Source organism: Melospiza georgiana, chromosome 30 (assembly GCF_028018845.1).
Source record: "Melospiza georgiana isolate bMelGeo1 chromosome 30, bMelGeo1.pri, whole genome shotgun sequence".
NCBI lineage: Eukaryota > Metazoa > Chordata > Aves > Passeriformes > Passerellidae > Melospiza > Melospiza georgiana.
In genome coordinates this window covers 1,867,566-1,893,503 of record NC_080459.1, presented here as the reverse complement: position 1 = coordinate 1,893,503, position 25,938 = coordinate 1,867,566, and the positions used below count along the sequence as shown (strand labels likewise).

At 51.1% G+C, this 25,938-nt stretch overlaps 1 pseudogene; it reads right to left on the bottom strand.

The window, feature by feature from the left end:
• Positions 1 to 25,938, bottom strand: part of LOC131094597 (zinc finger protein 345-like) — a 159,673-nt pseudogene that overhangs the window by 4,859 nt on the left and 128,876 nt on the right.

The window sequence follows — 25,938 nt, the reverse complement described above, 5'->3', positions numbered from 1 at the left end:
AAGCATCAGCCATCTTTCTACCTCATCTCTTTAACATACTTCCCCTATTTCAAAGCTTTATTTAGCAATAGAAAGTTTCCAAACACTTCCTTGTATCTATCCCAAGGAATGCATCCATTTTCCACACAGCACATACAAGCATTTGCTGATTCCATTGCAGATTGACACAAATCACAAAAACATTTTTCACAATATTTGCTCACCAAATTGACGATGTGGCGATCTGCTTCCCTTTGCTCTAGGGCATGTAGAATGTGCTGCTGGCTTATGGTGTCAAAAGCCTTGGTGATGTCCACAAATACAACACCCAGGGTGTTCTCCTTTTGTGACCGAATAATGATTTGCAGGAGTTTCAGGTTTTCAGAGCATCCCATTGCTCTTATAAAGCCTCTTTGCCTTGGATTGAGGGTCAAGCCTTAGTAAGTGTGGCTGTTAAAATCCTGGAGAACAGTCTTAACAAGATGGAACTGATTGGGATAAGTCTCCAGTTATAAATTTCCTTGAGGTGATCTGATTTGGTTGACTTAGGAATCAAAACAGTCCTGCAATCCCTCACTGTTGTGTTGGGTCTGTATAAGTTGGACTGTTCTGTTCCCCCCTATCTTGTAATGGTTCTGCCCTGGTTCTCCCTTCCCTCCCTTGTGCTGCCAGTTATCCCAGCTCCTCCCCTGTCGCCTTGGAGATAAATGTAACCTGTCTCAAATCCCTCCCTGGTGCCCTGTCCGTCACTTGGTGCTCCCACCCTTCTCTCTGGAACTCTCTAGAAACATCTAACTAGAGCGTCAAGTGATTGGCTCAGGGGCCGAGGCTCCACCCTCAAGTTATTCCCATTGGATGTTCTCCCTAAGTCAATCTTTGGTATTCCATTCCCCTCTGCAATCCTATTCATCCAAGGACTGACTCCTCCCCTGTGTCCTTCCCTCCTTATAAGCTGTTGCAACTTCCCCCTCTTCCTCTTGGGTTGTCGGTTTCCCCTGGGATTCAATACACCTGGATTCACCACAGCTGGAGAGTGCTCTCTTCTTGTTTCTGCTGACTGTAGCCATAAGCCATGCCACGTCCTACCACAAGGTACTGCTACTGTCATAGCACAGAGCGTTTGACTTAGGTGCTGTCTCGAACCACGGAGATTGAGATAGTGCCCACCTACTGCTAGCTGTGCTGGAAAGCTGGCCGGGACATCCGAGAATGACCATAATTCTCCAGCTGGACCACTTCAGTTGTGGTGCCCAACGTTCCCCACTGCCTTTGTGCTGGGGCAGAGATCAATTGGGTTACATTACACAGGGTATCCAGCAGGACCGTGAGGAGGTGCAATCTCTGCAGCAATGCCCAGTTTGTAACTATACTCTCAAAAACTGCCTTAGAAGAGTCATAGTCGCACCTGCCATTTGCCTGCACTTCATTGAATTTCTTCACTTTGACATTCAGAGCACTGGGCAGAAATCACATTGCATCAACACCCACCTCAGGCCTTTGTGATGTTTTGTTTCAATTAAACAGTCGGATTCCCCTGGTTTGCACCAGTTCTAAGCTGGCTGCTGGATGCTGGCCCAGGTGGGGCACCCACCTGGTGACCCCCCTGGTGACCTTCCCCATGTGAACCACTCAGCCGACGCCTTTTCACAGCAGTTGACAGCAGGACATGGATCAACAGATACGGCTTGATGGTAGCCAGGTGTTCCACAGGAGCTGGGAGTCTCACAGCAGCCAGGTACAGCTTGGCAACAGGCACGGGCAGCTCCATAGCAGCCAGGAATAGCTCCGCAGCCAGGTACCCCCTTACAGTGCCAGGGTGCTCTCCCGCCGGGGCCCGGCACTGTCTCGCCGTGGCTGGGCACAGCTGTAGGGGCGCTTCCAGTCACAGCAAAGCACAGAGAGGTGGTTCCACCGCAGGCAGAGATGGCTACAGGGGCAGCCACATGGCACAGAGGAGCTGGAATCTCACAGGGGCCGGGCACTGCTTCTGAGATCTCAGCTGGTATGGCAGGCCTGGTGGAGGGGCAGCAAACCCCACTCCATGGCCAGGCAGTGTCCTGCAGGAGCAAGGCATCTCACAGTGGTGGCAGCTGGGTGCCTTGCAGCGGCTGCAGGGGCAAAGAGCCTCCCTGCTGCTACCAAGTGCTGCTTCTGGGGTTCCAGCTGTGGCAGCAAGGCACAGCAGAGTGGCAGAGTACCTGTTCAATGTGACTCTGCAGCATGACATCTCTCCACCCTCTGGATCGGCAGCAGCGCGCTCCATTGACAACCCGCGCTGCTCTTGGGCGGTTGCGGCAGTTTCTGCCAGCAGGGCAGAACAAGGGGCAGCAGAGGGCACAGCTGCACAGCAGCCAGTGCTTTCAGGAGTCTTGGCAGCCATGGCAGGGCACAGAGGGGCTGCAGGGTGCTCATTTAACACAGCCAGGCTGCTCGGGGCGCCACCAGCACTGACCCCAGAGACGGCACACTCAGCTGACAGCGCCCTCCTGCCTGGGGCAGTGGCACGGCCGCGGGTGACCAGGGGACATCCTGCTGGGCAAACACCTCTGCCAAGGGTGGCAGCACAGTCCTGGGTGGCAGCAGGGCACTCCCTGGGCAGGTCACCCTCACCTGGGGAGGCTCCACAGCTCTGCCTGGTGGCCTCCTGGTGGGCTGTGCCTTCTGCATTCATCCTCTTCCCTCGTTCACTCAGCACAGCGTCTGCTCTCCCTGCTGCCTCCCCCAGTGCCCTGCTTTCACCGTTAGCCTTGGTGGAGAGCCAGTGAATGCCCCATCCTTGGAAACATTCCAGCTTGCATGGGCTCTGAGCAACATAATGGAGTGAAAGATGCCTCTGCCCACACCCCACAGGAGGCTCTGTGGTGTCAGCTACTGGAGTTGTTGGGGTCTCCTGTAGGATGCAATTCCCCCAGAGAGCACAGAGAGAACACAAAGCACCATAGCTGGCAAGAACACCCTCCATGGAGATGGGAATATTCTGGATCAACAGGCTCAAGCTGCTGAGTTTTGCCCCCTTGTAGAGGGACACAAGTTTCAGAAGTGACTGAGAGCCAGGAGGCCCCACAGTGTCTCTGAGTCCCCTTGGTTCCCTGAGATCACACAGTGTCCCAGTGTCCCTTTGGTTCCATGAGGCCCCAAAATGTCACAAGGATCCCTGGACACCACAAGGTTCTGGGAGATCCCAATGGATTGTTGGTTCCAACTGGCCTCACTGAGTCACAAGGGCCTCTGGATTCCACGAGACCCCACAGTGTCACAGTGTGCCTTTGGTTCCACAAGCCACAGTGTCAGAACGGTTCCTGAGCATCTTTAGGCACCAGAGTCTCAGAGCATCCCCTCAGTTTTATGAACTCCACAGTGTCACAATGTCCCCTTGGTTCCATTTATTTCTGCAGTGTCACAAGGATTCCTGGAAAGAATGAGGCCCTGAGGTATCACAATGTATGGTTCCATGAAGTCCCAGAGTTTCAGTCTCCTCTTGGTTCCATGGATTCTACAAGACCCTGGAGTGTCACAGGGCCCCTATAGTCCCATTGTCACAATGTGACAATGTCCCCAGGAGTCACTGCAGTGTGACAATGTCCCCAGGAGTACCTGCAGTGTCACAGAGGAGCAGCACTGGAGTGGGCACAGCACCAGGGGAGGTTTGGCAGTGTTCCCATATCTGTGACACAACAGTGGTGGCAACACCAATGTTCCCCTCTCTATGATACCACAGATGTTCAAGATGGAGCATTGCCCTGTCAGTGACATCCCAGTGGTGGCAACCTCAAAGTTCCCCTGTCTGTGACATGACAGCAGTGGCAATACCAATGTCCCCCTGTCTATGACACCAAAGAAATTGCAACCCCAGCGTTCCCCTCTCTGTGACACCACAGAGGCGGCACCCACATCGTTTTCCTCTCTATGACAGCACCACAGTGGCAACCCCAACATTGCCCTCTCAGTGACACCACAGGGGTGGCAGCCCCAAATGCTCCCCTTGTGACACCACAGTAGTGACTCCCCCACATTCCCCTCTCTGTGATACCACTGAGTTGGCAGTTCCAACATTGACTTCTGTAGGACACCACAGGGGTAGCAGCCCCAAAATTACCCTGTCTTTGAGCCCACTAGGATGGCAGTCCAAACATTCCCCTCTCTATGATACCACAGTGGTGGGAGCTCCAGAAATCCCCTGTCTGTGGAACCCTAGCAGTGTCAGCCTCAACATTTCCCTCTCTGTGACATCATAGTTGTGGCAGTCCCAAGTCCCCCTCTCTGTGACACCACAGCAGTGGAAGGCCCAGAGTCCCCTGTCTGTGACACCGCAGCTTTGGCAGCCCCAACATTCTCCTCTCTATAACTCTACAGCAGAGGCAGCCCCAGCATTCTCATGTGTATGATACCACTGTGGTGGCAGCCACAACGTTCCCCTCACTGTGACACCTCAGTGGTGGCAGCCCCAGTTGTACCTTCTATGACACTACAGCAGCAGCCACCCCAACATTCCCCTCTCCACGACACCAGAGCTGTGGCAGTCCTGTTGTCCCAGTCTCTGTGACACCACAGCAGTTGCTGCCCGAAGTTCCCCTCTCTGTGACACCACAGCTGTGGCAGCAGCACTAGAACAGAAGCAGCAGCTGAGGAACAACAGGGGAGCAGGGGAGGAGCAGAGAAGGAGCAGTGGAACAGTGGGAGATGAGCAGTGTTGGAGCAGCAGTGGAGCAGTGGTGCAGGAGCTGAGGAACCGTGCTGAAACAGCACAGCACAGCTTTAGAGCAGCAGTGGAGTGAGCATGGAAAAAGCAGAACAGTGGTGGCACAGGAACTCCAGCCATGGAAGAGTGGTGGCACAGGAGCTACAGCCATGGAACAGTGGTGGCACAGGAACTCCAGCCATGGAACAGTGGTGGCACAGGTGCTACAGCCATGGAACAGTGGTGGCACAGGAGCTACAGCATGGAACCGTGGTGGCACAGGAACTGCAGCCATGGAACAGTGGTGGCACAGGAACTACAGCCATGGAACCGTGGTGGCACAGGAACCACAGCCACGGAACCGTGGTGGCGCAGGAACTCCAGCCATGCAACAGTGGTGGCACAGCCCCGCAGCTGTGGAGCGGTGCCTGAGATGCCGAAGCTGTGGGACACAGAGCAGCTCCCAGCGCTGTGTCCTGCAGGAGCCGGCCCCGCACACACCAGAGCGATGCCATGCCCCTCAGGCTGAGCCAGAGCTGGGGGCAGAGGCAGGAATTGCTGCTGGGCTGTGGAAGGCGTGGATCGAGTGCATTTAATGGTGACCTGGGGATTTGATTCTGCTCATTGCGGCTGCTTTTGTGCTGTTGGGACCATTCCAGTTCATGTGAAGTCATGAACTCAGGAGAAACTTGGGACAAAAGGAATCAAAGTGCCTTCTGTCCTGCTGTCTTGGTTTGGAAAGACAGGAGCCTGCTAAGGAAGGCAGGAGCCTCCCATGAAATGGAGAATGTGAACCCTCCCCCTCTGAATTGTTATGATTTTAAATTAAGGGGCTCTCAGGCAAAAAATAAAAAGTATGGGAGCAGGAAATAACAGTTATTTCATAGGGAAGAAAATAAAAGGATAAAATAAACAATGCAGTAAATTAAAACAACACTGACAGAGTCAGAACACAACCTGACACCCTGTTGGTCAGGGTGCTGGTAGCAATCCAACTGGAAATGTGGCTACAGTCCTCCTGGAGTGTCAGGTTCTGTTGGAGCAGGGGGTCCTGTAGAAAAGGGTGTAGTCTTTCTCTGAAGATCCAGTGGAAGAAGAGGCAGCTGCTGTTCCTCTGGGAAATCCAGGGGAGAAGTTGTGCTGCTATTCCAGAATCTCCATATTTTATCCAGTTAGGAATGCTTAGCTCTTCCCTCTGGGCGGAGCATCTCCCAATGGGATGCTGTAGTTCTTACCAGCCATGCAGTGACATTCAATAGCCTGTTATCAGCAGATGTCCCCCCAGGAGGGAGGAGTGGTTGTGGAAGAGATAAGGAAAACTGCCATACAGATGGCAAATAGAATCCATCTTGCCTTGCAGTCTGGGACACCTGCAGAGGAAGACAACTTGGTAGAAGTTGAATGATTTCTGATTTGGGAAATCATTTTAAAAAAAGTGGGTCAGTTATTGGCCTGTGGTTTGTTCTCATCCAGAAAAATGTTCCAAAGTACTGCAATTTGGCATTAAAAACCAGGAACAGGCCTCTTCATCTGGATATTGCACATGGACTACAGAGCTATTTGTGGTCATTGTGATAGGAAAACAACTGGAGATCTTTTCCCAATGTAACTCTTTCTTCCTGTCTCTGGGATTAGGCCTCCAACACCCGATGTTGGAGTCTTCTTTCCATAATCTGCTCCTTTGGAGTTGGGATGTGACAAATCAGTGGGAGGAGGGAGAGACCATTACGACTGCAAACTCTGTTTTTATAGTCTGTGGATTTCCAGTGCTTAGAAACTGTCATGTTTTCAACTGTCTGAACAAATCCCACATTTGTCCCTTTTTCCCTGGCAGAAAACCTTCCTTTGGCCCTATTTAGGAACTGACCCTGGGAAACAGCTCATTCCAGATGCTTTTTTGTTGGTTTTGCTAAGAGATGCCAAGAAAATCAGCACACGGGGCAGGGATGAGAGAAAGGGAAGAAACAATTCCTTTGTTTTCCTTGTGGGAACTCTCCTCTAGAGGTTCTGCTTCAGCCAGAGACTTCCCGGGCCAAGGGCTGAGGGAAGCAATTCAGCTGAGGCAGCTGAGGCATCTCCTCCCTGGTCTGTTACTCTGGGGCTGGGAGGGGACACGGGTGCCCCCCTTGCACCGCCTGGAATGGGGAATTCCTCCTGCCTCTGCCAGGTGCTCCTGATCCTGTCATTAGCCCTGGCCTGGCTGCTCCTGCTCTGAGCTCCCTGCCATGGGCATTGCTGGTGCTGGAGGGCAGGAGGGAGAGATTCAGTGCAAACCTGGGAGGTGCCAGTGGGCTCTGAGATGTGTGGAGGTGACAGTGACAGAGTGAAACAGGGAGGTGCAGAGGGACACAGGGACAAGACAAAACCCCAGGGAAAACGTCTTGGAAATCTGGGGGACTTTGAGTGTAAAATGCACACAGACACAGGGACACAGAATGCTGCAAAGCATTTTCCAGCTGTCTTAGGTTGGACATGGGGCGTGTATTCTATTCCTATCTGATGGGGCAGTTACCTTCTGTTAATTGGGCAGTTTTCTTTATCTCTTCCACAACCCATCCTCCCTCCCAGGAGATATCTTCTGTTAAGGGGCCATTGAGTGCCACTGCAGGACTGATAAAATTCCATCATCCCATTGTGAGAATCTGTACCCAGAGGGAGGAGCCAAGCATTCCTACCTGGATACAATCAGAGGGCTGGAAGACCAGAGTCAGCCTTTTCCACTGGATTCCCGGAGGAAGACCAGGCCCAATACCACCACCACTAGATCTTCAGAGGAAAACTCCACCCTCCTACAGGATCCCTGCATCAACAGAGCCACACCAGTCACTGCAGGCGGACTGTAGCCACCATTTATTGGGACTACCACCGCCACTGTGCCCCACATGGTGTCAGGTCGTATTCTGAATCTGTCAGTATTTTTTCTTTGTACTATTGCATTTATATTTTATTTTGCTGCTATAGAACTGTTATTCCTAGTCCCATATCTTTTGCACTAGAGCCCCATAATTTCAAAATTATAAGAGTTCGGAAGGAGGTTGTTTACATTTTTCCATTTTAAGGGAGGTTCTTGCCTTCCATAGCTGACACCTGTCTATTCAAACTGAGACAATATCCCCAGACACCCAGGTGAGGAGGAAGTCAGTGCCCCTTTCCCCCTCTCTTCTGCTCCATCTCCCAGCCCAGCAAGGCCCCCAGCTGCAGGACAACCCCACTCCCAACGCTATCCTGCTGGGGATGCACTGGGGGAATCTCCTTCCTCCTCACTGTGGCACAGAGGCAAATCTCATCCAGTCCTTGTCCTTCCACCCGCAGGCAAGAAGCTGTGGATGGAGACCAGGGAGGACAAATCCCCACAGCAGAACCTCATGGAAGAGGCCACTTTGAGCGGCTCTACTGTGCAGGAATCCAATGGAGAGGAAAAGTTCCAGAGGTCCCTCAGGAGGAGGGGCACCAAACTCAGCCTGGATTGCTATGAGGAGGAAAGACCCACCCTGGGCCAGGAAGGTAGACAGAGCTTCAGCCACGTCTTGGAGCTGGTGGTGCATGAGCAGCTTCACAATGGGGAGAATCCCTACAAGTGCTTGGAGTGTGGGAAGGTCTTCAGGTGCAGCTCTGAGCTCGTCACCAACCTGTTGAGGTGAGGGGAGAACGACCAATCCTTTGATGCATCGAACTCAATTTATTGATCGATCAGCCAGCTTAAATAATAGTGTTAACCAACTTCATGCATATTCCAAAATCCAGGTTTATGATAGGCTAACAGAGAAAACTCTAACCACATCTTTTGTTTTACTACACCGTCGATTTTTTACACAAAACAAAACCAGTGTTCCCACTGTGATATGAACGGTTCCCAAAACTTCCACATCTGTTCTCAGGGTGCGATCTTTTCCCAGAGAGGGTGTTACACTTGTTATGGGAAGACTGCCTGAGAACCTTATTGTTTATACAGTGATGCCTGAGAGAGTCTAATTGTTTATAGAAGTCAGGCTGGGAACTGCTTCACAGCTACCTGTTACTTTTCTCTCAATTGCATGGCTTCATGGCCTTTTTCTTCAAGCCATGCTTGAACTAAACTCTCCACACCAACCAACACATCCACACCGGGGAACGGCCCTACAAGTGCCTTGAGTGTCCAAAAATGTTTCACACCACCTCCATTCTCGTCAGGCACCAGTGGATTCACACAGAGGAGAGGCCCTTCAACTGCCCTGAGTGCAGGAAGGGCTTTAGAGAAAACATCAGCCTTGTTACCCACTGGTGCATCCACACCAGGGTGAGGCCCTACGAGTGTCCCAAGTGTGGAAAGAGCTTCAACCAGAGCTCTCATTTGACCAAACACCAACTGAGGCACTGGTAAGGGAAGCCCTGCAAATGCCCCCACTGCAGAAAAAGCTTCTTGCACTGCTCCAGCTTCATCCCCCATTGGAGGATCCCCTTTGGGAAGAGCCCTGGTTATCCATGTTCCCTGTCATTAATGCTTGGAAGACACCTGTCCCTCTTCCTGGCCCTGCCAGGAAACTGACCAGAGCAACAGGGGGCTGGGGAGGGTTGCCATGGAAACTGTCCAGAGCAATGGGTTCTGGTGATGGGTGCCTGCTAAGGAACTGAGTTGCTACAGGCACTCAGAGGGGTTCCATGGGAGGCGCCCTGATGATTTAAGATTTTCTAAGATATTGACATTCTTGTAGCGAACTTTCTCACACACTTGCTGTAAATAACTCATTGTTTTGCATTCCTTTATGGAGGAGGAGAAAGTTGATGGACTCTTGGTTTGTCCAGTGTCATTGGAGAGGTGGCACTGTCACCCTCCAATCCACTGTCACTCTTGGGAAACTATAAATGTTGGAGTCAGAAAATTAACTTCCCTTTTTTTTTCACCATGACAACAGCGATGTGTGCTTGTGTTCTTTCATGTCCTATAGCAACACATGGGGACATTCCAGGAGTCTCCAGGATGTTCAAGACCTGGAATGTCCCACGCAGAGACAGGAGCTCCATGGAGACCTCCCAGGGTTTTCTGGGGGGTGGTAAAGAGCCCTGTGGTCAGAGGCAGTCACAGCCATTCCATGGTGACATCCCAGGGCACCTTGGGCTGCAAAGGCACCGATCTGTCACAGGAACTCACGGGGGCTCCACAGTGACATCCCAGGAGTCCCCAGGCTGCCAAAGAGCCAGGATGTCCCGGACACTCACAGGGGTTCCTGTCATGGGCACAGTGGGAGCTGCAGGCAAAAGCTTTGTTTCTTTCTTGAAGAAACTCCTGCTGAGTCATGGGATGGAGAAATGACACCCAGCAGCCACCACAGAACCCATAAAACACTCCAGAACCCTTAGACTTGTAAAATTTCTTCTCAGAGAAGAGACTGGGAGTGGCTGAATCCAATCCCAGCCCCAGACATTGAGAAAGGTGCAAAAGATTGGACAGGGGGAGTTGAACTTGTCCCACAGGATTAATGATGGAATACCTGAGAGATTTCTAGAAATGCAGCTCTGATTGATTCTGATCATGATTAGACAGAAAGATCTTGATCAGAGTTATTTCCTCCACAGCACTGGAGCTCTAACAATTAGAATATTCTGCTCTAGGCAGCAATTTTGAGGTCAACAGGGCCTTGCTGGAGCTGTTGGAGCCCATTGCAGGCAGAGCCTCCTGCTCCAGCAGGAACTGCCTTTCCTGTGCCATGAGCAGGGCAGGTCCCGCTGCAGGAAAAGCCCCGGGTCAGCCCCAGCACAGGGAAGGGCTCGGGCACAAGGGCAGAGCGCCGTGCTGGGAGCTGTGCCTGGGAGAGCCTGAGGCACCAAAGGCACCTTGGCAGCAGCAGCTGCTTGCAGGCCATGGCCAGAAGCCTCCCTTGGTAGCCTGGCCTGGTGGCCACCACTGCAGAGCTGCTGCCTCAGGGCTCATTCCTGGCTGGGCTTGAAAAGCCACTTCTTCTCCAGAAGCCTGAATGGGAAGCCATTGGCCCCAGCACCTCGGGGACAAGATATTAATGACAAAACTCTTCATGCCAGCAGAGCCAAGGCAGGGGCAGAGGAAAGGGGAGAGCCAGGCCCAGGGGACAGGGCTGCCATGGTGATGGCTGTGAGGCCACTGCCCCTGCAGCAGCCTGGCTGCCCTCAGCAAACATTCTGGCCAGAAGCCTTGTGAGGGCACCCAGCACAGCAGAGAACACACACTACGGGAATTCTGGTCTTGGGGTGGGGAGAGTTTCACTGGGTCAGGCTGCACAAAGCTCCTGCTCTTGGACAATTCCTGGGATAGGGCATCCAATTCTCTAGAAAAACAGCTGCAGTTTCATGCCACTTTAATAATTGTACAATATTTCTTCCTTCTAACAAATGTAAATCCACCCTCATTCGGTTTAAAGATATTGACCCTTTTTCTGTCATGGCATGGCAAGATTTGGGAGAAAATAACTTTGACCACAATTTTTCCATTTTCACAGACCTTATTTTTTTTCCAAAAATCTCCCGGGATGGGGTTTTGGAGGCCTCACAACAAAACCAGCAGGGGGAGTCTGCAGGCTCTGGGCTCAGTGGTGTGGAGACTGAGGAGAGAACAGGAGTAGCCTGGGAGGGATGGAAGGCTGGTTTCAGAGGGGCTGGAGCTTTTCTTCATAGTGGGAATGAGCCTGAAGAAGACATAATAGCACCAAGAGCAGCTGGGGAGGTGCAGAGTGGACACACGGAGAAAGGAATTTCCCTGCCAGGGCAGGGCTGTGGTGCAACAGGTCCCCAGCAGTAGCCTGGAGCAGCCCAAGGCTCTGTGTGGGCAGGCAGAGGGAGGCAGGAGGCAGAGCTGTCAGCAAAGGAAGGGCCCAGCCAGGTGGGGCAGCCGGGGGATGCTGACAGCCTGCAGGGACAGAGGCGCAGGGCAGGGACAGCCTGAGCTGCACAGGGATGGGCAGCAGCTGCAAGACAGCCCTGCCAGAGCCAACTCCTGCAGCACTTTGGCCATGGCTGCTGGCCCTGGGCCTGAGGCCATGTGAGAGTCTGTCCAAAATATCCTTCATTTTTGCCTCACGGTTGCCATGAAGAGAGACCACCGAAAAATTAAAAACTGCTGAACCAGTGGGGAGAGAAAATCATGTGCCTCTTAGCTCACTGTTTCAAGAGGTGTTGTTTTCTATACGCGACACTGAACTTGAAGGAGCACCCTGCCCTTTTTCCTGAACACTGGTCCTGGAATTTCTCTCCGCCTCCTGGCCTGGCTGGTTTGAGTTTAGCGTGGTCCCTCCTCCAAGAGAAGACCCCTCTAGCCTGTTCTCAATCGTGATAGACAAGTAGAGATGTAGGCCTCTTCATCAAGGACCCGAGACATGAAACCCCTGTGTGAGAAGGCCCCCTCTCACCTTCTTCCAGAGACTGGGACTGAAACCCTCCCAACTCGAGGGAGATGTGCAGGAGGCAGGGAGGAAAGCTGCCCAGAGCAAGCACAGGTGCAGGCAGTGGGCCATGAAAACAATGGTTCTCGCTTGCTGCCTGGCTCAATTTTGTGTACCCCTGAACAAATACTATTCTTTCCCCCTGAAGACCTTTGTTTCGCTTTTGAAATTCATTCCCCCTTCCCCCAATGAAAAATAGTATAACTTGGGGTTCAGATGAACTGTGCCTCCAAGATCTCCCTGGATGTGGCCTGGCAGACTCCATCGACTGGATCCCGAAGGATAACACAGCACCATGTTTGGTAGCTATAACCCACCCCTCCTCTTTCTCCCTCTTTTCCTTATTTTCTCCTTTGTTCCCCTGGTTCCCGTCACGAATGCTTTTCTGTTGTGGTTATTTCAAGAAAATTGCACTTGTTGATTGTTACTGCAAATCCCCTGTGCCGTGTTGGTTTTTTTTGCACCCTGAGATCACCCCTACGAACCATCACATCATCCATTCACTAGGACGGATCATGACAAATGGTCTCCATGATTCCATGGGGCCTTGCAATGTCACAATGATCTCCATGGATCCATGGTGTCCCTCAGGATCACAACGGCCCTTTGGCTCCATGAGGCCCTGAAATGCAGCAATGGTCTCTTGGTTCCACAAAGCCCTGATGCTTCACACGGGCCCCTTGGGACCATGCAGCCCAACAGAGCCGCAATGATGTCCTTGTTTCCACGAGGCCCCACAGTGTCACAATGGTCCCTTGGATCCATGGTACTCTGCAGTGTCACAATGGCCCCTGCATGTCACAAGGCTCAAAAAAGTCACAATGGTCTCCATGTTTCCTCAAGACCCCACAGTGTCACAATGGCCCCATGGATCCATGGTACTCACAGTGTCACAATGATCTCCTTGGTTCCACAAGTTCCTACAGTGTAACAGGCTCCACAAGGGCTTGCATTGTCACTATGGCCCATTGGCTCCACAACGCCCCGCAGTGTCACAATGGTCTCCATAGGAAGGAAACAAGTGAGCCCCAATGTGCAGGGGCAGATGAGAGGCAGTCACCAGAGGCCAAGGCTAGCCAGATTTTACTGTATTAGCAGATTTTATCTGGGAGCAACCCTCGGATATAGGGAATTTTAGAGGTGGAATCCTAATTTCAGCCATGGGAGGCCAGACAAGAAAGACAGTTCTTTTCCATAGGAATAAAAGCACAGAGCCCCAGTGCCTCATGGTCAGATGGGAAGTGGCCCTTGGCATGTCTAATTCAGTGGGACCTGTCAGACAGCCCCCAGGAGGCCAAACCAGGCAGACCTGTTCCATGTTCCCCTGATGTCATGGAGTCCCATACTGTCACAATGGTCCCCTTGATTCCATGAGGTCTTGCAATGTCACAATGGTTTCTTGGTTTCATGAGGCCCACATGGCTCCATGCGGTCCTGCTGTGTCACAATGGCTCCTTGTTCCTATGGGCCCCACAGTTTGATCATTGACCCTTGCTTCTATAGGGCCTCTGAGTTGCACAATGGTCTCCTTGACTCCGTGAGGTTCCATAGTCTCACCGTGGTGATCTTGGACCCACATTGTCACAACTGACCCATGGTTTCATGAGGGTCCGTAGTGTCACCATGGTCGCTGTCAGAGGCTGGATGAGATCAATGTCCCGAGACACCTTGGGATGCTCGGAATGCCCGTGTGGGGCCAGGGCCGGGTCAGGCCTTGGTTTGTGGTGGGACAGAGCCCCGCTCCCAGCCCTGGCCTGGCAGAGCTGTCAATCACACAGCAGGGGGGGGGTGATGTTGACCCAGCTCTGCTTAGCCCAGCTGTTAATCAATCAATCACACACTAGCAGCTGGTGCTACCCTGGCTCTGATTGGACAAGCAACTGGCATTCCCACCCCAGGGGCGGGCCCATGAGGGCCCAGGGCCTTAAAAGCCAGAGCACGAGGCCAGCCCAGGATGTGGATCCTGCCTGTTTCTGGGGTTTCTGTGATGCTGGAACCTGAGCAGTTGGTACCTATGTGCATGTCCTTGACCTTCTATGGATCTTCTGTCTTTCTGTTGTTTGCTATTTCTTTTTCTAATCCTACTTACCTGGAACCTTTTTGGGTAACTTAACATCTTAAGGGATAAAGGTTTTTAGATTCAATTTGCTAAGTTATTGAATTTAATGCTATGATAAGGGTTTCATATTGAAGTGGATGTTGTATTAAACCCTTTGCAAAAGTTCCTTGATTGTCTACATCTTGCCAGTAAAATTTTGGGTCCTTTTGACCTCTTAGCTCCATTGATCAGAGCATTGTGCTGGTGTCAGTGAGGCTGTGGGTTCAACCCTGTGTGGGCCATTCACTTATGAGCTGGACTTGATGATCCTTCTGGGTCCCTTCCTATCAAGAATATTCTTTGCATCTGGCCATGTTGATAATATCTGGTTGGTGTTTCTCCTGTGCACCAAACTCAAGTCAAGGAACCTTTGGTTACCCCCAGCATTTCAGTGTTCTGGGGTGTTGCAGCCCTGCAGGCTCACAATGGCTTCTTGTTTCCATGAGGCCCCACAGCGTCACACTGGCCCCTTGGTTCCATGGGCCCCAACAGTGCCACAGTGATCCTCTTGGTTCCACAACTTCCCACAGTGTCACACTGGCCCCTTGGTTCCATGGGCCCCAACAGTGCCACCATGATCCCCTTGGTTGCACAACTTCCCACAGTGTCCCACTGGCCCCTCGGTTCCCTGAGGATCTGGAGCGTCCCACAGGTTTATGGCATTTGTCCTTGCTGCCCTTTACATCCCCCTGGCCCGCAAAGAGCCCTGAGCCAGCCGTGAGGGACAGGCCCTGCTGTCCCAGGCTGGGCTCAGGGCTTGGCCTTTCTGCTTCCCTCAACCAGCCCAGGCCTTGCTCAGCACTGCAGTTTCCTGCTCAGAGCCTTGGGCTCCCTGCAATCCTGGCCTCAAGGATCTGCTCTCAGCAGTCCCTGGGCAGCCTTTGGCAGTCCCTGCCCTCACTGGGGCCCAGCCGTGCTCCAAGACACTTGGAGTTTTGCTGCTGACTCCTTGAGCAGCTTCTTCATCCTTCTCTCAGTGCCTGGGAGTCATGGACTCAGCCACAAATCCACCATGGGGATCATGAAAATACAGAATGCCCTTGGGGGCTCTTTGTCTCCCTTCCATTGTCTTTGAGTCTCCAGGGCTTGTGCAGTGATTGGAGTCAGTTTGGAGTTCTGTTCAGGAAGAAGATTTCAAAGTTCACCTCATGATTTTTAGTTTTTTAATCATGAGTACTGTTTTTTATTTTTCAGTTCATTGAAGAGCTGATAGACGTATTCCCCAAGTGATCTTGATGCTGAATGTCTCCTTAGGAGGTCTGGGCACAGAGAAGAATGACACCCTTGCAAGCTGACTCTGTTTGGACAATCTGCTCCTCATCCCCAGCCTCACTATGTCTGACATCATCCACCTGCAACTAACATCCAAAAATATAAAAAAAATTAATGGAATTTATTATTTATTTTTAATATTTTTTCAATTAAATGTATTTATTGTATTTATTTCTTATTTGTAATAATAGTTGTTTCATTTTTATTACCTAATTTTATATTTATATCAAAAATCTATGCGTGTTTAGCAACCAATAAAATTAATGGTAACTGGTTCTAAGTATCACAATTCCCTTCATTCACTAATTCACCTCTATTGGTTATTAATTTTTACCCTCTTTCTGCTACTTCACCCTATGTTTAGTCGTTTTGTAATCTTTTTAATCATGTTTTTCTCACGCATGGTTCAAGGGGGCACTTGGGCTTACACGGAGATAATTTTGGGGCACATTTGGGGCAGTTTTGGGTCTGGGGAGGGAATTCAGAGAGAACTTGAGCATCGGGAGAACACTTGGGGGAGCCGGGTGGGAAATGAGGGGTGGGGGGAGGAACTCAGGGATGCTGAGGGACAATTCGGGGTCCAGGGGACCCCTTGGGGATGCATGGGGGCCCTTGGAGATCAGGGAGGGGAATTTGGGGCCCTTCGGGGTCCGGGCGGCTCTAACGGGGCTCTCTGGGCGCGGGGGTGAAGGCGGAGCGCTAATGGCACCCTGCAGAGCGCGGGGTGTGACGGGAAATGAAGTCTCGGCTGCATTCAAACGCCACGAGCGCCGCGGAGCATGATGGGAGATGTAGTCCCAGAAGTAGCTCCACTGCAGCACTTGGGGGTCCGGGCAGCCAATTGTAGGTGCGGGCGGCCACTTCGGGTCCTCAGGGGACACCTGCGAGGAACCTATGGTGCTGGGAAGCCCTTGGGGGACACCTGGAGAGTCGTTATGGGTCCCTTTGGGGCACGGAACATGACGGGACTGGTACAGCCGGAATGGGCTCTGGGGTCGCAGGGCGTATTGAAGATGGTCATCCGGCTACAAAGACGCTCTACGGTGCGCAGAGCATCACGGGAGATGAAGTCTCGGCTGCACTGGCACTCAGTGGATGCCGCGGTGCATGATGGGAGCTGTAGTCCTGAAAGGACCCATTGCTCGCTGTCATCCTCCCCAGCCCATTCCATCATTCCAGAGGCTGGTCCATCACAGGGGATGTCCTAAATCCACTCGGTGCCTGCTTCTTCCCCAGGTGTCTGTAAGGTTGCTTTGGCAATGAGTACCACACTCTGATTAAATTCTTTCATGGGGCACCTGTGCCCATAGCACCCATTTCCAAGCTCAGGACAGTGTTCCAGGCAGTGACATGGGACACAGGGTCTGTCTGCAGTCATCCAGGGGTTGTTCTCGCCACCACAGGCACACAGCACTTGCCGTGGTGGGTTTGGGGTATAGTCAGTCTGCCAGGACTCCCCACACTTATATTCCAGCCCTCAGGAGCAAAACCCTCCCCAAAAAGGTTTTTTATTTGGGAGGTCAAAAACTCTTTATTTGATATTTCTGAGCCCAAATCCTCCCTAAATGAGTGTTTCTTAGCTCCCTAAACTGGTATTTCAGACACCAAAATATCCTTAAATTGATGTTTCTCAGCACGAAATATCTCTAAATTGCTGCTTCTGAGCTAAAAATAGCCCTAAGTTGGTTTCGTTGAGACTCGGAGCTCCCAAAATTTTTTTTTTCCCGAGCCAAAAACCTCCCAAAATCAGTGTTCTGGAGTCCAAAAGCCCCCAGAATTGCTAATTCTCGGCCCCAAAGCTCCTGAGCTCACCATTCTGGCCCCGAAGCTGCTGACACAGGGGTTTCTAAGCCATGAAGTTCCCAGATCAGTGTTCCAGAGCCCTGACGCCCCTCACTCACGCCCTGTGCCTGGTGTGCCATCAGCCCGTGGGGTTGATCCCAGCCAGGGAGGCTCCGGGAGCGATGGGCGGGGAGCGCTGGCTGTGCCCATTTCCCACCCCCAGCCAAGGAACCGCTCCCTGACCTAAGCGGGGAAACCTCATTTAGGGGAAATCGGTGTAAAACTAGGAAAGGAGCTGTGGGGAGAGAGGGAGGAGCCCGTGGGGGCGGGAACGGGTCAGGCACAGTGAGCTAGTGAGCTGTATATATCCCTGTATATATTCCTTTTTTAAGCAGTGCTCCCAGCGCGGAGCAGCTCCTTCCCAGACCTGCCCCAGGTAAGCGCCTGCCCCTTGCTCCCGGGTTTCCTCAGGGCTTGCTCCTTCTGCTCCCGAAACTGATGTTTCTCAGCCCAAAAGTTCTATAAATCGCTATTTTGGAGCTCCAAAGCTCCCTAAATAGGGATTACAGAGCCAAAAATCGGCTTAAATTGGTTGTTTTGGAGCCCAAAAGCTCTCTAAATTGTTCCTTTTTGCTCTGAAAATATCCCAAAATCACTCTCCCTGATTCCCAGAGCTCCCAACATGATTTTTTCCCAGCCTTAAACTCCCCAAATCAGGGTTTCATAGGCCTGTGTGTCCCTAAATTGGTGTTTAAGAGCCCCAGTGCTTCCTAAATCAGTATTTCTGCACCCAAATGCTGTTTCAGGTCCCAAAAACATCCCCAGGTGGGTGAGCCCCAATGCTCCTGAGACTCCAGTATTCTCAGCTGTGAAGTTCCCCAAATACCAATTTTTGAGGCCAAAAGTGCCCTGAAATGGTATTGCTGAGCCCCAAAGTATCCTAAATTGCTGCTTTTGTGTCCCAAGTCTCTGGACACTGAGTTTTCTGAGCCCCAAAGCTCATTAAATTGATGTTTCTGAGCCCTGAAGCTCCCCAGGTTGCTTTCCCTGACCTGCAAAGCTTCCTGAGATCCCATTTTGAGTATTGCAGTTCCTTAAACATTCTCTTCTGAGCCCAAGAGCTCCCTAAATTGGAATTTTGAGCTGAAAAGCTGCCTAGAGGGGACTTTCTGAGGCGAAAAGTTCCCCCAATCAGTGGTTTTGAGTCAAATGCTCCCTAAATTTGTGTTTCTCAACCCCAATGCTGCCTAAAGTTGAGGCTTCTTCAGAACCCAAAATCTTTCTAAATCAGTGTTTGGGACCCCAGAGCTCCCAAACTTGCAGTTTCTTAGTCCAAATGCTCTTGAGTGGGAGTTTCTGAACCCCTGAGAACCTAAAATTGCTGGTTTTGATCTCAGAAGCTGCCTACATCATTTTTGTTCAGAGCCAAACCCATCCCTAGATGGTTTGGAAGGCTGTGCCTGAGTGCTGGTGGAATGCAGAGGACGGGGAGAGGCTCTGCCAGAGGAGTGTCAGGGAGGATGAGGATGGGAGGTGTGAAGAGCAGCAGGGATACCTGGACATCCTCAACAGGATGGGCAGAGGTTAAGTTGACTTGTGTGAGTGAGCAGTGGAGGGGTCAGAAAAGGGGGATGCTGACTTGCCAGCTCAGAAACCCTCTGATCATCAGGGAGAGTGGGCAGAAGAGCTCTGGGGGCAGCCTGGAGTGGTCTCAGGCCAGTGAGCAGGTTCCCATGGGAGTGGCAGCTGCCCTGACATCCATGGCCAGGCAAAGCAAAGGGCTCCAGCAGCATGGGGGATCCGGGAGCGATGGCTCAGCAGAGCTGCCTGGTGCGTGAATGGGAGGTGCTCACGGGGAGCTGCTCCTGCCCCACACAGGGATGAGCTCCTCAGTGCCAGCCTGGGCTGTCACAGCCGGGAAATAGTGGGGTCCAGGCACTGAGGGGCAGGGACTGAGGCCAGCAGCAGAGCACACAGCTGGGGCTGCAGAGGAGAAGGCTTTGATGGGCTGAACCAGCAGCTGCAGAGGGTTCCCACCCCCACGGGCTCCTCCCTCCCCCCCAGCACCTCCTTTCTCCGTTTGACACTGATTTCCCATAAATGCCTATCAGGAAATATGCCGAGCTTTCCAGGGCAGCCTCTTCTGAGGGCAGGAATGGTCTCTCCAAGAGCCAGGAGTAAAGCACTCCTCTCCTGAGGCTCTCGGCTGAACTGAGCAAGCTCCAGGTGAAAAGGCAGCGCTTGGGAGAGGGAGCACACGGGCCAGCAGCCAAACAAGGCAGCAGCACCCGGGGCTGTGTGAGCAGGAGCCCAGCCAGGGAAAGGGCTCAAGTGCTGAGTCCAGTTCTGCCAGAGGGGATTGAGTGGGAAAAGCTCCCTGGACCATCCTGGGGCCTTCACTGGCCTTTGCTGAGACCTGAAGGAGCCCTGCTGCCCTCCAGGGCCCCCAGGGCTTTCAGTGTCTTTGCCTCATCAAGGCCCAGCTGTGCAGCAGAGGGTGGGGGACCAGTCAGGAAGGGTTGGAGGGAGACCACAAAGTTAATATTTCATAGAATTCCCATTCAAAGTTGATTGTCCCTTCCTGCCCTCAGTCTACAGACACTAATCCAGTTCCTAATTCATTCCTACGTAGAGAAAAAATGGTCAATTCAGGCTTTACTTATTTATTTCATGGGTTTTTTTCTGATAGCAAAAATTGTTACCATGACTCTTGCTGAAATAAACAGGGCCAGGAGACTTCTTCTCCTGTGTAATGCCTTTATTAAAAAGTGATCAGCTCAGGATCGGGCGGCTCGACGGGTCTGCAGCGTCCGTCGTCTCCCAGGGCGACTCAGAGGAGGAGGATATGCGCAGCTCTGTCCACCAGGGGCAGAGCTGGGGATCAGATCCTCTTGGGAGCCTTCTTGGGTCTCCTGATCTCATAAGATGGTGTCAGATGTTAGTTTTTCCCACTCAGTCGGCCTGGTCTCAGCTCCGGGGTCAACTCCCATGGTCAGGGCGAGAGGGTCCGAAGGTGTTCCGCGTCTCTGCAGGCTCAGCACTCGGTTCCTCACGTCCAGACATCACTCTAGTCTCTCAACTCTTAGGTGGCTCGTTGTTTTTGGGGTTTCTCCATGAGTTTGGAGATGGGGGTCTCACAAAGCATTCTGGTCTTGCGAGTCACTTTGCATAACCCCCCCCACCTTCTCAGGTGTCTTCACTATTCTGGGAAAGGTACAACTTAGCCTCGGGCAAGGTCCCCACCCAGGAGAAGGGCCATTACCTCGCCCCGGCCAGGGCTTTTACTAATACAAAAACAACCATTAACGACAACGACCCGTGATTACAATAACAAAACACACAGAACTTGGGCAGAGCCAGTGGTCTGGCTGCCTTTTTGAAACTTTTTCTCATAAAAAAAATATTAACCGAGTTTTTGTTCATAACATTGCTACACATTAAATGGGAAAAAAGTGAAAAGTAAGTAGCATATTGATTAGGCACAGCCTGGTTGCCATGAATACATTATGGATAATTGTTTGTTGCTTTGATCTTGGCTGATTGGAAAAATTTTTAGTCTGAATATAGAATGAATAATTATTTCATGGAGTGACTAGAACTTAATTTAATTTTTATATTTAATATTATTAGCTCACCTTAGCACACCAGAAAAAGCATAATGAGATTTCACCACCACTCATACAATCCTCCTGGATTTAACTCACATGCTGGTAATAATGTTTTATTGCACTCAATGCATAATTCAAAATGTCTAATTTATTGGGCATCTGTTGGCAGACCAGACTCTCTTGGTCTCTGGGCAACAAAACCATCACTGACAATGTGGCAGAGAGAGTTTCTTCTTTTTTTGTTTCTTTTATTTCTTTTTTTTTTTAATCCATATTTTTTCTGTCTTCTCTTACCCCTGCCCCGCCCCCCTTTTCTTTTTTATTCTCCTCCCTTCTCCTGTCTTTCCCCCTTCCTTTTCTTTTTCCCCCTCAAAGCTTCAGCTTTGGCTCAAGAGTGCAGATGTGGCCCTGCATAAAATAATTCTCCTGTCTAAAGCAGTTGTCAGGGCTCCTTCCAAATATGAGAGACAGAGAGGACAATGTGTCTCTGTCTGTGAGAAGTGGGGTGACCCATCCCTGGAAGCACAACCATCTTTCCATGAGCGGTGATCTGAGCTAATGTCTGTGCTCATCAGTGATCAATGGCAGAGGTACATCCAGGACAGCTCCACGTGCACATCATCTACTCATTGTTACTGTTTGAGAAGCCATCACCCTATTGCTCTGCTTTAGGAGAAAACTCCTCAAACTCTGAGCATTTTTTTGCCATTTATATGCTTTCCCTCCTTTCAGACCAGAGCAAAACAGTAAAATGTAGTGGGAAGAGATGGAGCAGGGTTCATTCCTGGGAAATCACCCCTGGCATTTCCTGTCTGATGCTTTCAGTTAGACCCGTGGGACAGCCATGGGCCCTGGGGCTGTGACTTCTCGTGGTTCCCTGCTGGCATTTCTCTATTTCTAATCCTCCCCTCTTTTCCTCACCTGGGTCTATCCTCTCCTTGAGCACCAGGAAAGCTTTCTTATGTGCAGCAGCTTTTGGCAAGGGGTCCCTTAATTCAGTCCAGGTCCTCCTTCTCTGGAACGTGGCCAAAGAAAACAGAAAGTCCCAAGAGGAGAGCAGAGCAGAGCAGTGAGTTGTGCCCTGAGCAGACCTTTCCTCACTCTTGAGCAGTGCCTGTTTCTGCCTTCAGCTCGTCCCTGCTGCTCTGATGGATGTGCTTAGAAGGGACAGGCGGCTTTGTTGGAAGGGTCAGCAGGGCCCTGCTTTCTGCAGCCAGCTGTGCAGAAGAGGATATTTAGGAAACTTCCCAGTCTGACCCTTCCCAAGGCTCTCTGGCCATCACACTCCAGCCACCAGAGATGTTCAGTGTTGGGAAGAGCCCCTCCACAGCAGTGGCTGCAGTGCCCCAATGGGCCCTGCTGGACTCCCCACACCCAGCCCCTGTGTCCTCCCTGGTTCCAGCCCAGGTTTCCCAGAGCAGTCTCAGCTGTCTGATTCCATAAAGCCATTTATTCCCAGTGCAGTGACACAGGAACAGCCTGAGCTGTTCCCCCAGCAAGGGAGCCCCTCAGTTTTATCCCCTCAGTCTGGATGCCCAAGGCTCGAGTCTGGCTCTTGCTCCCGGGCCCTCAGCTCCTGCTGGGTCTCTCGGTGTCCCTTCCCCAGCGGTGCCACCACTCTTGGTGCCCTTTGTTGGGCTCTGTTGGCCATTCATGAGCTCCTGTCTGGGGCTCCCGTCTGGAGCTCAGCTTGCATCAGGCACTGCAGCTGCCCCAGCCACCTGCACCAGGTGTGTTCACAGCCAGGAGAGGGGAGAGTGGGAGTGAGGTGATTTCAGTTTTGTCTTTGTTACCCAGCTTGCTGCTCTATTGGGAATTGCTGAAAAAGCAAAGCAATCGTCCCCAAGTGGAGTCTGGTTTGCCCATGGTGGCAGCTGGAGAGGGATGTCCCAAGCTTTATGTGAGCTCTTCAGTTGTATTTTTTCCTCCTGTCCAGTTGAGGAGGGGGAGTGAGAGAAGTTTGATGGCCATTTGGCAGCCAGCCTGTAAATATTCTCAGTTCAGTCAAAGAATGAACAGAGACAATTTCTCACAAACTGAACCTAACAATCCTAGAAAAAAAAAAAATCAAACAATTATTATCTCTCTTTCTATAACCATTGTTTATAAAAATGGTTTGCTAGAGTGTACTAATCATAATGCATCACTAGTGTGAGAGGTTTTCACCTTAAGACCAATCAGGTCTTAGGTCCACTACTGTTCCTATATGAACTGTATATTTCTTAATACTATACACGAATAATAAAGTCTCTTTCATGCGTTCTGCATCATGGAATGAGTGGTAATTACTCTCTGGTCGGGACACTTCCTGCGTCGACTCCAGCCAAGGTCACTTGTCCTTTCACCATAGATTTCTTCATAGCTGGTCAGGATAACCTCCAGGATTTGAGTCTGAAGGAATGGAAAATGGTCCCTTGCCTCTGAGGAAAATATGACTGGGGTTGAACACCAGGTTCTGCACTCTGCAAAAGCAGGTCTTAATTTTTACCAAGGAAGATGAAGTGTGTGTCTGTGAGAATTCTCAGAGCTCCAGGGCAGACAAGATGGGTTAGGGACCAGCTGGGAGTGCAACAGAACATCTTATCAACTGCCTTATCTTCTCTAGTTCTGGGATGTCGGGAGTTTAGTTCAAGCATGGCTTAAAGAAAAAGGCCATGAAGGCATACAATTGAGAGAAAAGTAACAGGTAGCTGTGAAGCAGTTCCCAGCCTGACTTCTATAAACAATTAGACTCTTTCAGGCATCATTGTATAAACAATAAAGTTCTCAGGCAGTCTTCTCATAACAAGTGTAACACTCTCTCTGGGAAAAGATGGCACCCTGAGAACAGATGTGGAAGTTTTGGGAACCGTTCGCATCACAGTGAGAACACTGGTTTTGTTTTGTGTAAACAATCAACGGTGTAGTAAAACAAAAGGTGTGGTTAGAGTTTTCTCTGTTAGCCTATCATAAACCTGTATTACAGAATATGCATGAAGTTCGTTAACACTATTATTTAAGCTGACTGATCGATCAATAAATCGAGTTCGATGCATCACAGGATGGTCGTTCTCCCCTCACTTCAACACTGGGATGTTGCTCAACACAGATTTTGCCCCTCTTTTCCCTTGCATTGCAGAGTGAACATAGAGAAAATGATACAGGAGACCACAAGCAAGGACTGAATATCTTGGAAAGAGCTGTATTCTGTTTGGACAGTGATGGAAAGGAAAATCAGTAAATTAAAAAACCCTGAGTAAATCAGAGGTTTGAGTAGTATATTTTGAGGGATATATGTGTCACAAAAAAGCTCTTAAATGCATTTCTTAAAACCTAAGGGGAAATATCATAGTTAAGCTTCCTCTTTTTCATTTTTCTTTTTGTTTTCAGGTGAACCTAATGGCCACAAAAAAAGGGAGTTCATGGCAGCATGACCAAGGAGGCCAATTTGAGTCCATAAGTAAGTGTGGACTCATGGCTCCCATTGCTCTTGCCTGTGCCCATCCTTGGGAACCTTGGATGGGATGTGTTATCCCTGAGAGAAGTGAGGCCAATGGAGATCTCTCCCCTGAGCACGTTGCCTGCAGAACCCCTTCCAGAGCCCAGCTGAAGGCCTGGCCTTTGGGCTGGGATCAGTTTGGTCAGAGGGGTGACCTCCTTTGACCAGGGACACATCCTACTCTAGTGGGGGATGTTGCTGAGCAGGGCTTTGAGGGTCAGGCTGAAATGAATGTGCCAAGGGACAGTGAAGGGGCCTGGGAGGTTCCTCTCCACTCCTGGTGTGTGGCAGAAGAGTCTCACCCTCTCGTCAGTGTCTGTCCTCTGGTGGGACTGAGGCACCTGTGTGGTGCCCGAGTGCTGTGGCAGCTGAGGCAGCTCCCTGGCCCAGGAGAGCCTCAGTGGGCCCGAGGGTCAGGAACCCCCCAGCACTGCATGGGGCTCCTGGGCCAGCTGTGGGATGTGTTCTGCCCCAGAACCTGCTCAGTGCAGCCCTGGAGTTCCTTGGGGAATGGTCCTTGTTAAATATCCTGTCTTTGATTTTATTTTCATGTGCACCTGATGTTCAGTGTCTGTGGCTGCTGGCTGTCTGGCTCAGAAAGGTGTAGAAGCACTATTCAAAGAGCTAAGTAAGTGTGCTGGATCCCATTGCTCTTGTCTGTGGCCATCCTGGGAACCCTTGGGATGGGATGGGATGTGTTATCCCTGGGAGAAGTGAGGCCAATGGAGATCTCTCCCCTGAGCACATTGCCTGCAGCACCCCTTCCAGAGCCCAGCAGAAGGCCTGGCCTTTGGGCTGGGATCAGTTTGGTCAGAAGGGTGACCTCCTTTGCCCAGAGACATGTTCTACTCTAGCAGAGGTGTTCCTCACAGTTGGTAATGATTTCAAAGACAGAGCACATCCCTTCTGGGATTTCCTTTCCTTTCTTTGAGCACTAAAGGAGGAATCTTACCCTGGGCTTAGCTACAGGGACAAAAGGCAGAAGCCTTTGTGTGCAAGTGAGTGCCAGTCCTTGCCCACACTCCCTGGAAACTGAACCCTGCCAACCAGGAAGGAGATCCAGAGCTCTGTCCTGCATGAGGGCCCAGTGCAGTCAGATTGAGCAATCCCACCTGTCCATAAATTCCCATTTCCAAAGGCCTCCAGTCAGTCCTTTGTTACATTGCCCATCCCCATGCAGATGCCCAGGATGCCAGAGTGCAGAGATGTCCCAGCAGAGGGTTTTTCCCAGCACAAGCAGAAGGAGAGAAACAAAAAACCAACCTGTAGAAGACCTAAGAAGAGACCTGTGGGAACCCAGAACATCCCTCTGGCAGTCCAGGATGGCCAGGACCCATGCCAGGGGGCTCAGAAGCCCTGGCACAGAGCCCAAAACACCAGTGGGTTTGATTATGACCCGTAGAGCAAATTACAAACCTTATATGAAGATCAGCAGGCCACAACAGTTTAGGTAGAATATTAGTGAAGTTATCACAGGGTGGAAAAGTAGATTTTGGGGTTTTTGGTATGGGGGTTCAGGAGGCAAGATGGAGGGAACTGGGTATGTCCAGCCTTTCTCCTTCTTCTTCTTGGCCTTCATCTTCTGCTGTGATGTTGGCACTTACCGATTGGTTTAGAGTAGAAGCTCACTGTCTAACATAGGTGATAGGTATTGG